Source organism: Rattus rattus, chromosome X (assembly GCF_011064425.1).
Source record: "Rattus rattus isolate New Zealand chromosome X, Rrattus_CSIRO_v1, whole genome shotgun sequence".
NCBI classification, from domain to species: domain Eukaryota; kingdom Metazoa; phylum Chordata; class Mammalia; order Rodentia; family Muridae; genus Rattus; species Rattus rattus.
In genome coordinates, this window is record NC_046172.1 from 1,148,201 (window position 1) to 1,163,682 (window position 15,482).

At 40.3% G+C, this 15,482-nt stretch overlaps 1 long non-coding RNA gene across 1 annotated transcript; it reads right to left on the minus strand.

Annotated features, from left to right (window-relative positions):
• Positions 1-1,141: 1,141 nt before the first annotated feature.
• Positions 1,142-9,350, minus strand: LOC116888658. The gene is made up of 3 exons (XR_004386332.1): positions 9,026-9,350; positions 5,903-6,010; positions 1,142-1,737 (listed from the first exon to the last, which is right to left on the minus strand). It is a non-coding gene; the product is annotated as an uncharacterized LOC116888658 (long non-coding RNA).
• Between the last annotated feature and the right edge of the window lie 6,132 nt (positions 9,351-15,482).

A 15,482-nucleotide genomic window follows, 5' to 3' on the forward strand; every position in this document is an offset into this window, starting at 1 on the left:
CCTGCTAAAGTAAACTGCTTACTACAGAAAAGAATATATACTAAAACAAACGGAAAAAACCCCAAAACCAAAATTCTACAGTCAGTATTATTCCCTATGAGAGATGGGAACAAGTTAAGTGATCCTTTTTTACTACAATTCTAACGAGGAAAAATATTCTTTACAGTACTAATATTATTAAAGTACTAGTATTATATATTTCAAGATTCACTATAAAATTGTACTCCTCGAGAAAGTGTGTTAACATATATATTATAGCTGGGGATGAGGTTCAGTGCTAGAACCTCAGTGCCATGGGATCCACACTCAGCACTGCAAAGAAAAGGTAGTATAATTAATGGAAAAATGTTTAAAATACACAGATTTATGGAGCAGAGATGCTCAGAAATAGATGCACAGTGCAAAGACAATTGAATGAATAAAAGACAAACTTTTTAACAAATGATGCCATAAAACATCTCACATGCAGGAAAATGAACTTCGACACATACTTCACTTTCATGGTTTATTGGAACCCAAAATATTAGAATCCCTTTGGAAGACAGTTTGTCCATTTTTGTCAGATAAAGGTCAGTAATCCCATTCCCATGTATTTATCCAAAAGAACTGAAAATGTATGCTCTGATATATATATATATATATATATATATATATATATATATATATATATATATATATGAACTATACCAAGAAGTTTCCAAGGAAAAAAAATACCATGATTTTTTTTTTTTCTTTTAATCTGATCAAGTCAAGTTAGGAAGGAGTCATGGGAATTCCCATAACTATATATCAGCTCTTCTTAAAAACACATTTAACTTTTGAAATAGGAAGTAACACATCTTAAAACGCAAAAAGTAGAGGACTGTCTTATCTGGCATCACTGAGAGGGGAGCCCCTTGGTCCTGTAGAGGCTCAATGACCCAGGAAAGGGGAAAGCTAGGCTGCTGAGACAGGAGTGGGTATGGGAATACCTTCATAGAGGCAGGGGGAGAGAGGAGAGTAGAGGGGGCTTGTGGAAGGGAAACTGATAAGGGGGAATAACATTTGAAATATGAATAAACAAAATATTTTTTTAAAAAAGATACCAAAAATCCCTCAAAAAAGTATATACAGAAGAGCTTATGCAGTGAAAATTCTCACTCTCAATTTCTAGTCCAGGTCATTCATGCCCCAAAACTGTCAGAGCTTAAACAGCCCATCTATGTAATCAAAAATATATATTTTCTTGTCATCACTGTTTTACATAAATGGTAACACATGCTCTACTCTGCTTCTAATATACAGTGTAATAATACTCTTCTGTATAACTAAGTCCTGACTGATACTCAATATATCACTAATCTCGTGTTACTATAAGCAATATTCCAATTAACATATAAGTATTTGTTGGATAAAGGGCAAAGTCAAATACTACATTCATAAATATGGACAGCTCCTTTCAAGCTCCTGACTTAAATACAGGAATTCTAAATTTTTATCCTAGGAGAAAACAATGAAACCTGAGATTCTGCTATCACACAATTTTCAGAAGGAATACACACCCCTATTTTACTCAGTTTCCCACATTTCCAAGGACCATTATATTTTATATAATAAATTTCAGTTCTCAAGATGTTGAAAAAATTCTGTTATATGAAGAATGTTACCTTTGAGATCTTCCAAACTAAGGTCAAAGCCTGATGCCCCAAACTGGCGGATCTTGGCTACTCACTCCACAGTATGATGCTGGATTCGTCACTAAAACCACAGGAATATTTTTAAAATTGGAATAAATAAAATATATTTACAAGAAATCCTTTATCCATGCCCAATATCTTCTTTTAAGTAAAAATTATATTAAAGGATATAGGGGTGGGGGGGACGAGGGCCCAGGGCAAAATTGCCACTGTTTCTTTCATCTCCTGATGGTAGATTCCCAAGTCTTTTTGCTTAACTATAAATGTGATTAAACGTGAATGGGTGTTGAGGAAACACAGGAAGTCCTTTGATAAAAGCTGTATAAGATCAGACAGCAGTTGACCCATTTGTGAGACTATCTACTTCAAACCCATACTGCTCCCTATTCATTACCAATTATTATGCATTATTGCTATAAAGGTTCCCAACTTATTCACAGCTTCTTATATCCACTCTTTAAATGGTCTCCCACAATTACTCTGGACTTGGTCGTGAAAGTACTCTTGTGATTTAGCAATGGAACAATAAATAATAAATGTGACAGAAGCGGATGCTTGAGAAAAAGTGCTGGTTGGTACTTATTCTTCCTTGCTTCGCTCTTTTGAAACTCTGAGACCAGGATGTAAATAAGTCTAGACTAGACACCTAAAAGAGACTACAGAGTGGTGAGACATCCAAGCTCAGGGCCTCTTTCCTAAACAATTAGTCTACCAACCATCAGCTGGCTAGGGAAGTCCATCCTAAATAATCATCAAGCCATCAACTAAGCAATTTCTCTTACCTTTAAAAGTTAACTAGTGTAGGCTACTTTAAAGTATGTTTGTGACCCAATGTATATGGCAAGGGGAAAAGAACACCAGTTTTCTCTTGTGAGGTTTATGCTGTACATAAAAACAGTTCCAAATACAAAAACTTCCACTACCTGAATGAAAGTATGAAAAAAACTATAGTAGAAAAAAATGTTTCAGTCTTTCCAGTCTCACAAATGTGCTGTCTACCATCACAGATGGCACAGACACAAAATTTAAAAATGACAAATTTCCACTTAGTCACAGAAGTATCTTAATTATGATATATTTAAACTAAAGCCTTATATTCTACTGTTCCATTTGTAAGGCTAAATCCAGGTTTCCAGAAATTATTTTTCCTCTTAATTCCAATTGTTTGTCTATTTCATGGGGTTTAATGAAAGTTAGATGACTTTCCTTAATGCATCCTAAAATGTAAAAGATATGACAGTAACACATATACAGCAGAAGACTCCCAGATCTGAGTTCAGTCAGAGAAGATGCACTTAATCCTCAAGAGACTAGAGGCCTGGTGGGGTGGGTGGGGTGTAGGGACATCCTTGTGGAGACTAGGCGGGGGCGAGGAGGAGGTATGGGATGTGGAACAGTCAGAGAGTAGACCAGGAGGGGAATAAAATCTGGAGTGTAAAAAAATAAATAAATAAAAAAGATATGAAACGGGGTTGGGGATTTAGCTCAGTGGTAGAGCACTTGCCTAGCAAGTGCAAGGCCCTGGGTTCGGTCCCCAGCTCCGAAAAAAAGAAAAGAAAAAAAAAGATATGAAACTAATTAAACTTCTTTCTACCAGCATTCTGAAGTGCAACCTTCTTTTTAGCATGGCAACTCTTCTTACAACATTCACAGAGACAGTCCAAGTTACCTACCTACATTTTGGCATAGGTTTTATACAGAAACATAGCTTATATTGGAATGCAATATGGAACACTGAAGAAATGACAAGGCCTTTTTAGGAACCACTGAATACTTTTCTAAGTACTCACACATACAGTTTAGAAAAGGTTTAATACCTTCGAGTAGACTATGCTTCTCTTTAAAATAAAACACAAGCTCCTTAATGAGGTTTCATAAAGTCTATCAATCTTCTGCCTACCTCATCTCTCTTTTCTCAATGTATCCAAACCTCTGTGAATCCTTTATTCCTGTTCCACCTCAGTGCTGTCACTACCTGTTATTTCCTCTACCTGACAATCTTTCGCTTTTCATTTTACCTTGCTTATTATGATTTATTCTTGAGGTTCCAAGGGCACTCCATTGGTCAGTCACAGAGGAATTAATTTTATCTCTTCCTTGCTCGCTCTCTCTCTCTCTCTCTCTCTGTGTGTGTGTGTGTGTGTGTGTCCTGGGCAAGTTGACTCTGCTTCACCATTTCAAGATTCACAACTCTAAGAGATATCCTCTGCTCAGAGAGCTATCACGGTTGCTGTTATATTTACTATCCTGTAAGGTAACTCCCATCATCTTTCCTAGCACAACTAACAATAAGATATTTATCTGTTAAAAAAACAAGAAATTTCTGCTTGGATTCTACCTTAATACTTAATATTTTTATGTTACTCCCAACATAGTGTATTTTTTGTAAGAGGAGATGAAATGAATGTTTATAGAGCAACTATTACTTCAACTAAATTCTCACTACCATCCTTAGAAATATGACTTGGCACATGAAGAAACTGAGGCATAGAGAAGTAAAGTAGCCAACATCAAGTGGAAGAGCCAGAATTTGAGTCCAAGTTTGCCTGATTCCATTGCCTGTGGTGGATATATGACCTCAAAGGATTCCTAACTCATGAACCTTGTCATCTAAGAGCCAAAGGCCTTAGAGATGGGTATGTTCAGTTGCATCCAGTTAAGTGGCTCCTAGATGTCTCTCTTTAGCTCCTCAACAAGTTCTCTGTTCCCATCAGCAGAGCATTCCTCCTCCTGGGAGAAGATTCCTTACATTCTTTCCACTGGACATTAAACTCTTAAGGGGATGAGTATCTTTTACCTTTTATACCCCAGTAAATAGAAAGCACTCAGTATGTTTGCTGAATGAATTAAATGGTGGCTTTATTAATGGCTACAAAACTGAAGTGTTTCATGGAATTAAAACTTGACACAGGAAAGAAAACATGACAAGAACAGTGAAAAGGAAAGGTTATCTTAAATACTTTTACAATTGGTCATGACTTCTCTACCGAACATCAGAGATTCTACTAGATTTACAAACATATGCTTGGTAGCTACACAGGGACTTTACATCTGGGGCCCTGCCTTACAGTACCAGTGGTTTCATCTGAGACACTCTTCACAACAGGATGGCCTTGACAAACAGCACTCTCACTGTTTATGCTCAAATGATTTGTAAAAAGAAACAGAAAGAGCAAATGAAAACAAACTGCTGATAACTCATGACCTTGGATAAAGGGAATACAGTGAGGTTTTATACCAATCTTGCAATATTTTTGAAAATTATAATATTTTATCAAAATTAAATTTTCAAAATCTAGAAAAGAATAATACCAGCAAGTTTCCCAGAAGATTTCAACAGAGGGTCCAGTGTACAGACCAAGCTGATATCACATTCTTTTGTTAGCTAGTTCAAAAACAACATTCCAGCCAAGCATAGCTCATGCCTTATAATTCCAGAGCTCAAGAGGCTGAGGCAGGAGGATAGTGAGTTGGAAAGCTAGTCTGGCCTACAAAATAAAACCTTGTTCCAAGGGTTGGGGAGATGGCTCAGTGGTTAAGGACACTGACTGCTCTTCCAGAGGTCCTGAGTTCAAATCCCAGCAACCACATGGTGGCTCACAACCATCTGTAATGGGATCCGATGCCCTCTTCTAGTGTGTCTGAAGACAGGGATAGTGTACTCATACATAAAATAAATAAATCTTAAAAAAAAAAAAACCTGTCTTAAAACAACACAACAAAAAACCCCACACTGGCTTAGGTATCTTTGCCTATCAACAGGTATCAGAGGAAAATGTTCTCTTTGGATAGTGGGGCATAGCCACAGCTTCTGAGTTAGAAGAGAAAAATTATTTATAGCTTGAAGGGTACTCATGATATCACAGATGTTTCCTATTGGCCAAAGTCCCAATATAACTTCTTTTTTACCTTAGAAATATTTTTTTATTATACTGTGTTTTTAAAGAGTTATTTATTTTACATATATGAGTGCTCTGTCTTCATGCGTACAAGAAGAAGGAATCAGATCTCATTACAGATAGTTGAGTGCCACCATGTGAGTGCTGGGAATTAAACTCAGGACCTCCGGTATAGCAGCCAATGCTTTTAACCACTGAGCCATCTCTCTGGCCCCTATAACTTCTTCTTGCCAGATTCATTTTCTTCAGGGCAAATCAAGACTCCTAGGTACCCACAAGAACACGCACATCCTCATGTTCAGAAAAACAGCACTTTTGAGTTCTTACCTTCCCTTCCCAAGTCTGGCAGATTGGATCAGGCAAGTTTTTCCCAATGACTCAGCACAGAGGCACTTTTGATTATAGGAGCCTTGCTTTTGTTGTCTATGGGAAGACCTACAGAGAGGACACAAAACAGATCATGGGAGAGTCACAAAGACAAAAACTTAAAGCAGTAAATTGGGTCTGCAATGATCACCTGCTAGCACCCTCTTATTCATTCATTACTTCTAACCATTCATTCTAAATTCTCCCCACCCCACAAACTTGTATAAAGATGAAAATGCTTTAATTTTCTTAGCCACAGTAACTAGAATCCAAACTTGTTAATGAGTCAAAAGTCCCCACTTCATAAAGGTATCTGGGTAAGGGGTATGTAGCTCAGTGGTAGAATGCTTGCTTAGCATGTGCAAAGCTGTGGGTTCAATTTTCAACACCAAAAATTATGGCTAAGACAGAGCCAGATGGGTATCACCCAACAGCCACCTCTCATCTAGAAAAATGAGGCAAGTAAAGATCACAGTAAATTATACCCTAATAGAGATTATCTTAATATAAATCAGCATATCAGTTCTATTTTCTTCAGCTCTTGTTTTTTTGTAAGCTCCATGAAGAGGTATGTACATTATATCCCATGATAATATTCAATCTCATTTTTAGCCTCTCTCTGTATCCTTGATCAAAGCTTCTAAGATCTCTCTAATGTCACATCTCCATAAAACCTGATATCTCCTGATTCCCTTACCACTCTCAAAATAAGTGACTAGTTTCAGTTAGACCTCAAAGTTTAAAAAAAAAACAGGGATGGCTTTGTATAGCTTAGAGGACAAACATTTGTTATGGTTTGTAGAACACGAGAAAGGGGTAAAACAAGCAGTATCAAAGGAAATGGCCAAACAAAACCTATGTCTTCAACAACCTTGTACTTTAGCTTTTACTATGTCTTAGGTATGATAACTGCCCCTGAATCATTAGCTGTGATGATACTGAGAATCTCCTCTACAGGCCAGAAAGTGGTTCACAAGTGTTCCAAAATCTTGTGTGTCCTGAAAACAGTCTCCAAGTCATTCCTAGGTACTTTATTTTTAACTGCCAATGACCAAGATTCATATCTCAGTGCCATGGCTTGACTCAGAAAAGAAGAGTGTGGATCCTGAAGTTAGAACACCATAACCTGTATTATTCCAGAAGTTGCTGACAAAAAAAAAAAACTTTGAGGAACAGCATTGTATTTTAAAATATTTTAAAGCAACAGTATTGGAATAAGAGCTCTTCTCTAGTGAACAGAGGTGTAAAAAACACATGTGACAGGAAAGATGACAATAACTAATGTTGAGAGCTTAATATGAACTGGGGCACTCTTCAATTTAATATGAACAGCATCCTCCCTCCCCAATTTCTGTAATCCTTGATGTGAGAGTTTATCCTCTGATAATTCAAGTATTTGAAGTCAGAGCTCGTCTAAAATAAAAAAGAAAATGTTAGTTATAGAAGTAGAATATTCTTAAAGTTAAACAAAAAAGAAAAAATCTATTTTACTTATCCAGAATCATCACATAATGTGTAAGAACGTCACTATTTAAATGTACAAAGGCTAGGCTCTACATTCCTACTATTACAGATATTATAGAAATATTAAACTAAATAAAAAACAAAGTGGACTCTGCTCTTCTCCCCACCCTATTTTCCACCCCCAGGGCTGACTAGAAGTGGCTGCAGGCAAGGTATTTAAGAGAAGCACTCTGGGAAAGAGGATTGTGGCTAGGGTTAACTAGGCAACGATGTTGTGCAACCAGTTTCTACCTATTTTTTTTTCATTACTTTTCAGAGTTTTGAGAGTAGCAGTTATCTTTATCTGACTGAATGCAGGGAATGAGGTCACCTTTCCCTTTAGGACACTGAAATCTGTCACTATGGTTTTGATTTCTTATACAATCAAACTGTGGCGGTGAAGGGTGTGGATCTCATCCTCAGCTTCACAGTTAAGTGCCTCTCACAAGGCAGGGGGTCGACCTTTGTGCACATCTCCAAAGATGGATTTCCTTTGACTCAGAACGCCAGTGGGGTGGCCAAACAAGTTTCTTGTGAAATCCCTACTAGGTACATACGTCCTAGGGCTGCACAGAGAGATAAACTCTTAAGCATATCTTCACATACCACCATTAAGGACACTCACTGGAGATCCCACCCAATGAACGCTGGTTACCCGGTGTAATTTAAAGCCAGATTCCACCAAAACCAAAACTCTACTCCAAAAAGCAGGAGAAAAGACTGGAAGGCTAAAATATAAAATAAAACAAAACAAAATAATATAAAATCGATGTGGCTCCCTCAGAAGGGCTGGAGAAAAGTTAACAACTGTGCCGTGCCCGATGGCAGAAAAATCTCCCCGTAATTGGCAAAGCCCTGGTGATTTTCCCACCCCTAGACCTCTGGGCACTTGCGGGCTTCGAACACTCGCAGCGTTCTTACAATGACTGGAGAAAGGAAAGTTCGCAGACAGCAGGGCGCCCGCGCTCCCGCTAGGTTGGCATTTCAGCTCTCTTGGTGTCTGGTTGCTCCCCGCACTGCCCGTCTTGCCCTTTCTGGACACTCAGTATCTTCCCGCTCCCCAAGGCTCAAACAGCCAGGGTGCGCCCTCTCGCTGCTCGGACCGACCAGCCACAGGCAGCTGAAAGAGCATGCCCTCTGGCCCCGAGGTCTGGCCCCATGAGTCCCTGATAGCACAGGACAAGCACGGGAAGGGGCGCCCGGAGGGGACTCCGATGGGAACGGCCGCCACAGTTATGGCGCTTAACGCCTCCGGAGGTGGCCGGGAGGCTGTAGTCCGGCTCGCGTGTCCGTGTCCGCGTTCCCCCAACCCCCCGCCCGGGCCACCGGGCACAGCGCGCCACCAGCAGAGGGGCGACTGGGCACTTTACCTCAGCCCACACACGCTCTCCATTCCAAGGCTCTCGGGGGACCCCGGGGGCAACCGCTACGTGGAGCTGGAGCGACCCCGAGCGTGGCGAGGCCGGGACCCCAAGCTCCACACCGCTCGCGTCCCACTCCTCCAGGCCTCCACTCCCGCCACTAAACCCGCACTACGCCCACAACCTCGCGGGTGCCGTGGCCGCCCTCCAGAGCGCCTACCTCCGGCGCAGCTTCTCGCTCCTCTCGGTCCTCGCCGCACACTGAGGGCCCCCTCAACGTGCCGGGCGAGTCTGGCTAGGGTGGTAACCGCCCCCTAGCCGCCCGCTTTCTTCTCTTCCCTCCCTCGCACCTGCCCCCTAATCTCACCCCGCCCTCCTGCCCCGGCCTTCCGAGGAGCCAAGGGGGCCGCCCCCTAGCGCTCTGCTCCCGCCCTCGGCCCGGCCGCCTGGCCCTTCAGGCCTCAGCCCTGGACAGGCTGCTGGGCGGCGGCGGCAGCCGAGGCGGCGCGGAGCACTATTGTATTCCTGACACTGTGCGCTCCCACGCTCCGCCTCTTCCCTTTCCTTCCTCACCACCGCCACTCCCCGCCCCCGCCCGCCCCCCCCCTGCGGGCTGCGCTCGCCCTACCCGAGTGACTCCCCGCCGTCTGCTCGCCGCGCGTTCTTCTGGCGGGCTAGGCGCTGTCGCCAGCGCCACCGGCTTGAAGGCTCCACCCACCTCGGGCTCCCGCACGCGCGGCGCTGCGCTTCAGGTGGGTTCTCCTCCCCTCCTGCTGCGCGCGCTGCTGCCCTGAAGACTCCCAGCCTCGCTAGGCGCTTGAGCCAGCGAAGTGCACTGGCTCTTGCTCTAGCAAGGTTCAGACTGAGCTTCCCAACCCTCCCTCCCGCCTCAATTGTAAAGTTCTACGAGTGCAATTTGTCTCTAAACTCGAAGGCGACCATAATTTCTGACGTTTATGCTTGAAGCATGGATAAATAATAAAAGCAAGGAAGCAGTTGACAACACATTAATCCAGTTGTAAGCAAAAATGCTGTATGATGGTGTGGGACTTCTTTCTTTTCCTTTTTTCTGATGTCGACTTAGCCTACAGCTCCCAGTTAGTCGAACCTTCGTCCAGGTGTTCCTGAGGAGATATTTGGGGAGTGTAATTAAAGGTCGGTTGTCTTAAAATTAGGGGTCACTATCTTGGATAGTTAGGTGGGTCTGTCAGAATTATTTGTAAAAACCTTTAAACTAGGGCTGAGATTTTCTGAGACAGAGAGGATTGGACAGAAAGTGTAGAACTGGTCTACAGAGCGAGAGTTCCAGTACAGCCAGGGCTACACAGAGAAACCCTGTCTCCAAAACAAACAAACAAGCAAGCAAGAAAAAGTTCACCATGGATGCCTGCTTTGGTCAGCTTCCTGATCTCACCTCCCTGAACATCTGCCCTGAAACATTTTGTTTAGCGGTTGTCACAATAATGGAAGACAATCGCGTCAAATAAGTAAGGAGACATGATGTATAGTAGTAATATATAAAAGAAGTGTGTATAATTTACTACTGGTTTGGACCTTTGAATTCTGACAAATACAGATGTTTGCAAACAACTTTTGATTAACCTTTCTTTAGCATCCATCATTGATTTTATTGCTGAATGATATTCTGCAGCATGGATAAACCACGGTTTAACCGTTTATCCATTGAAGGACATTGTAAGACTGTTTACAACTTGCCTGTTAAGAGTACAACTGCTGGGCCATGCAGATAGTTCAGTAGGTAAAAGCACGAGCCACCAAGCCTAATAACTTGGTTTTGATCCTTGACCTATAATTAGAAAGAAAGAAATGAGTCTTGAAAACTGTCCACATAGGACACACGTACACACACACACACACACACACACACACACACACACACAGGTATAATAAAAAATTTTTAAATGCTGTAAACAGTCTTGTAGGGGTTTGAGATCAGTTTTTATGTTCTTTTTGGTGATATATCTGCTCATGTCTTTTGGACATTTTCTAATTGGATTATTTCTTACAATTAAATATATATATTAAATTTATTTATTTATTCATATTAAATTTATATATATATATTCCTCAGATATGTAGATGATCAAAAAATAGTTTTCCCATTTGCAGCTATCTTTTCATTTAACAAGACGTTATTACAAACTATTTTTGGAGAGATCCAGTTTATCAAATTTTGCATTAAATATAGTGCTTTTGGTGTCATGTCTAAAACATCTTCACCTGATTTCACCTGCACTCTCTCATGTTGTCTCTAAAAAGTGTTATAGTTTTAAGTCAGTGGTTCACTTTGAGTTAATTTTTGTTATAAACTTGGACCTAAGATAGAGATTCTTATTATTTGCCTATGAAGAGTTGATGACTCAAATAAAATGACTGTCTTTGCTTCATTAAATTGCTTTTGTATCTCGCAATCAATTGAGCCATATGTATGGGGCCATTTCTTGGCTTTTTTGTATCCTATTAATCTACTCATCCCTCCTTCTGTAAATCCTAGTCTTAATTATTGTAGCTATAGAATAAGTGTGGAGAGCAGTCCCTTACTTTTTATTCTTTTTACAAATTGTTTTGGCTATCCAAGGTAACTCATCTTTGTTTTTTGTTTGTTTGTGGGTTGTTGGTTTTGTGGGGGTTTTGGTGGTAGTGGTGGTGGTTTTATTTTGTTTTTGTTTTGTTTTGTTTTTGAGGTAGGGTCTTACTTTTTCTGACTGTCCTGGAACTGTCCTGGAATGCACAAAGACTCACCTGGCTCAGTTAAGCAAGTGTTGGAATTAAAGGCATGCACCACAACAACTGGCTGCTAATTAGTCTTTTCACATACCTTTTGTAGTGGACCTCTTCCTATTTTAACAAAACCTTGATGGAATTTGAGAAATTGAATCAAACATTATATCTATATAATATTACACACACACACACACACACACACGCACGCACACACACACACACACACACACACACACACACACACACACATAGATATATTCATTTGGGAAGGACTGACATCTTCCCAACATTCTGTTCTAATCCTTCAACTTGATAATTCCCATCCTTCCATTATCATTTTTTGGCTTCTTCATTGGCACTGTGGAATTGTCAGTGTATAAATCCTGTGCACGTTTTGTTTTGTTAAGCATGTACCTAAGCACCTCATTTCCTTTGGAGCGCTTAGAACTGGTAATGCACATTAAATTCCAGCCATACATTAACTGTTGGCTGTCAGTATAACAGAAATAAAACTGATGTTTGTGTGTTGATCTGAATATCTTGTCACATACTGAACTTAATTATTGGTTTGATAAATCTTTTGGCAAGTACTTTAGAAATTCTATGTAGACAATTATGTCATTGGCCTGGTAAGATGGCTCAGAATAAAGGCATTTGCCACCAAGCCTGAAATAAATAAATATAATGTAAAAGAAAGAGAGAAGCTTGTGTTGTGTGGGAGTGGAGATGGTTTTATCTTCTTTCTAGTCATGTGCTTTTTATTCCTTTTTCTTGCCTGATTGCACTTTCTGAAACATTTGAATTCTGTTGAATGAAAGTAATAGGAGACAACCTTTGTTCGGATGGATCTTAGGAGGAAACATTTAATCTTTCACCAGTAACTGTGGTACTAGTGGGTTTTTAGAAGATGTTCTTTATCAAGTTGAGAAAGCACCCAAGTATTCATAGTTTGCTTAGATTTTTCTAACTATAGATGGATGCTGAATTGTGTTAAGTATAATATGAGCATATGATTTTTCTTCATTAGCATGATGGATATGGTAGAATACATAGATTGAATATTGGGATATTGTGGTTTAGGCATTTTATCGGTTTGTGGTTTTGTTTGGTTTTTTTTTTTGAGACAATCATAAGAGCCCAGGGTGACCTCAAACCTGTGATCATCCTGCCCATGAGTAAGGTATATAACATGCCTGACATTCTGTCTGCAAGTTGTTTTTTTTTTTCAATATTTTACATATGTGTATGTGGTGTTCGTGCATGTATGCCTTTTTGCGTGTGTACATATAGGGAGTGAATATGTCCATATGTGGAGGTCAAAGATTGATATCAAGTGTCTTATTTGTTCTCTAGTTTATTTACTGAGGCAGTGTCTCTGAATGAGCTTGTCAATCTTGGCTAGTAGAACTAGTCACCTTGCCTTGAGGAATTCCTGTTGCAGTCTTCCCAGTGATAGGATCACAAATGGACCACGCCTGCCCAGCTCTTTACCTGGGTCCTGAGGATCTAAATTGTTGTCCTCATCTTACAAAGTAAGTACTTTCTCCACAGAGCTAACTTCTCAGCTCTGTTTTTTTTTTTTTTTTAAATTCAAACCTGGGTATAGTGGTTAGAGGCAGAAGCAGGTAGATTTCTGTGAGTCAGGTCTATGTAGAGGGTTTCAGGACAACCAGAGCTTCATAGAAAGACCCCTTCCCTGCTCTCTCTCTCTCTCTCTCTCTCTCTCTCTCTCTCTCTCTCTTCTCTCTCTCACACACACACACACACACGTGTGCAAATATTTTAAGGTTACACAGTGCATAAGTATTTTTAAATGACTTATTTATTTATTTTTTGGGGAGGAACAAGCATGCCATAGCACATATGTGGAGGCTCAGAAGACAGCTTACAGGAGTACTTCCCTCATTTGGGGAATCATGGGATCAAACTCAGGTTTGGTAGCAATCAACTTTATCTGCTGAGTCATCTCCCCAGTCCCTCACACCCAGTACGGTCTGACTTGGTTAAGCTTTTGTTTGGACCAACCTTATACAGTTACCAAAAAACCACTCCAGGCTTTAAGTAATAGTTACAAAGCAAACAAACAAACAACAAAACAAAACATGACAACAACAAAAACACTTCTGGCTATAGTAAAAGAAAATTTGTACCTTTCTGGGTTCTAGATTCTATGTTACTAATAATTTGCTAGATTTTTTTGTCCAGATTCTTGTTAGATTAGGCAGTAGTTTGGAAGGGACTGGGTACTGTCTTTGTCTAATTTTGGTATTAGAAAAATGCTGGTCTCATAAAATGACACAAGAAGTATTGCAAAAATAAGTAAGTATCAGGGCTTTAGTGGGAATCTAGGAACTTTGGTCTTAGGAATATCCTTACCATTTCCAGGACTGATATTTGTGGTTTACAGTGCATAATCTGTCTGCACAAATGTGTGTCCCAGGATAAACACTCAAGCTTCCGGTGTCCAAGACTGGACATAGCAAGCCTGACTGTATTATAAGGCTCAATTGAAAGGTGAATCCTTATATAACCTTTGGGACTTGGGTTAGGGAAAGGTTCCTACCATTTCCAGGACTAAACAATATGCTTACTGTACCTAAACTGTCTAAACAATATGCTTAATGGTGACTGCCTATCTGCTTTCCTATTGGGAACTAGAATGTTAAGTGCTAGGCAGGAAGGACCTACATGACCAACCCTCAGGGTTGCCTCAGGAACTGAGTTTCTAACAGCTTCCCTTGTAGACAACATTTCACACACGTCACAACTTGTCCTTGCAGGAATTAGTTCGTCCCTTCGGTCTCTACTGGGAGGGATTCCTGGAAACTTGCACCTAGTTTCCTCTGAACTTCATCCTTTGCTAGGTTTGTTCTGTATTCTTCAGCTGTAATGAATCATAGCCAGAAGCATGGTTCTCTGCAGCATTATGTGAGTCCTCCTTGTGCTGAATCATCAAGCATGGGAATGACTTAGAGAACCCTTGACACAAATGTGTTCCCTTTTCCTTGTTATTCTAGAATAGATTGTGTTCTTTAAATGTTTGGTAGCATTATCCACTGAAACCTAGCAGGCCCACAGCCTTTGTTTTTTGGAAACCTTTAACATTTCAAATACATTTTATTTAAATAACTATTGGGCTGGATAGGTAGTAGATACTCAAATCAGTGGAGATTTGGTAGTTTGTGGTTTTCAAAGATCTATTTCTTCAGAATTGTCACATCTATGTGCATAACATTCCTCTATTTCTTGTACCTATAAGGGCTATAGTAAGATCCCTTGTCAAGTTTGTGATGTTAGTGACTATGTCTTCTTCTCTCTCTCTCTCTCTCTCTCTCTCTCTCTCTCTCTCTCTCTATCTATCTTGGTCAATATTTTAAAATTTTTGAGGTTATAATTACATCATTTCTCCTCCAAAACCCTCCTATGTTACCCACACCCTTGCTCACTTTTAAATTCATAGCCTATTTTTACTCAGTGGTTGTAATTTTAAAAATTAATGGATTATTTATTTATTCATTCATTCATTCATTCATTTATTCAGTGTGTGTGTGTGTGTGTGTGTGTGTGTGTGTGTGTGTGTGTGTACATCTGAAAACACACATGCATGTGCCACAGCTTGTATATGGAGGTCATAGGACAATTTGCCAGTTAGTGCTCTCCATTACCATGTAGATCTAAGAGATTGAATGCAGATCTTCAGGGATATCAGCAAGCACTTTTACACATTGAGCCAACTTGTTAGCCCTTATAGTCTCTCTTTTTTTCTTGGATATTTTATGTATTTATATTTCAAATGTTATCCCCTTTCCTCCTCTCCTATCCCCCTCCTCCCTGCCCCTGCTTCTATGTAGATCCTCCCACTCCCACCCACCCATTCCCACCTCACTGCCCTGACATTCCCTTGCACTGGGACATCGAGCCTTCATAGGACC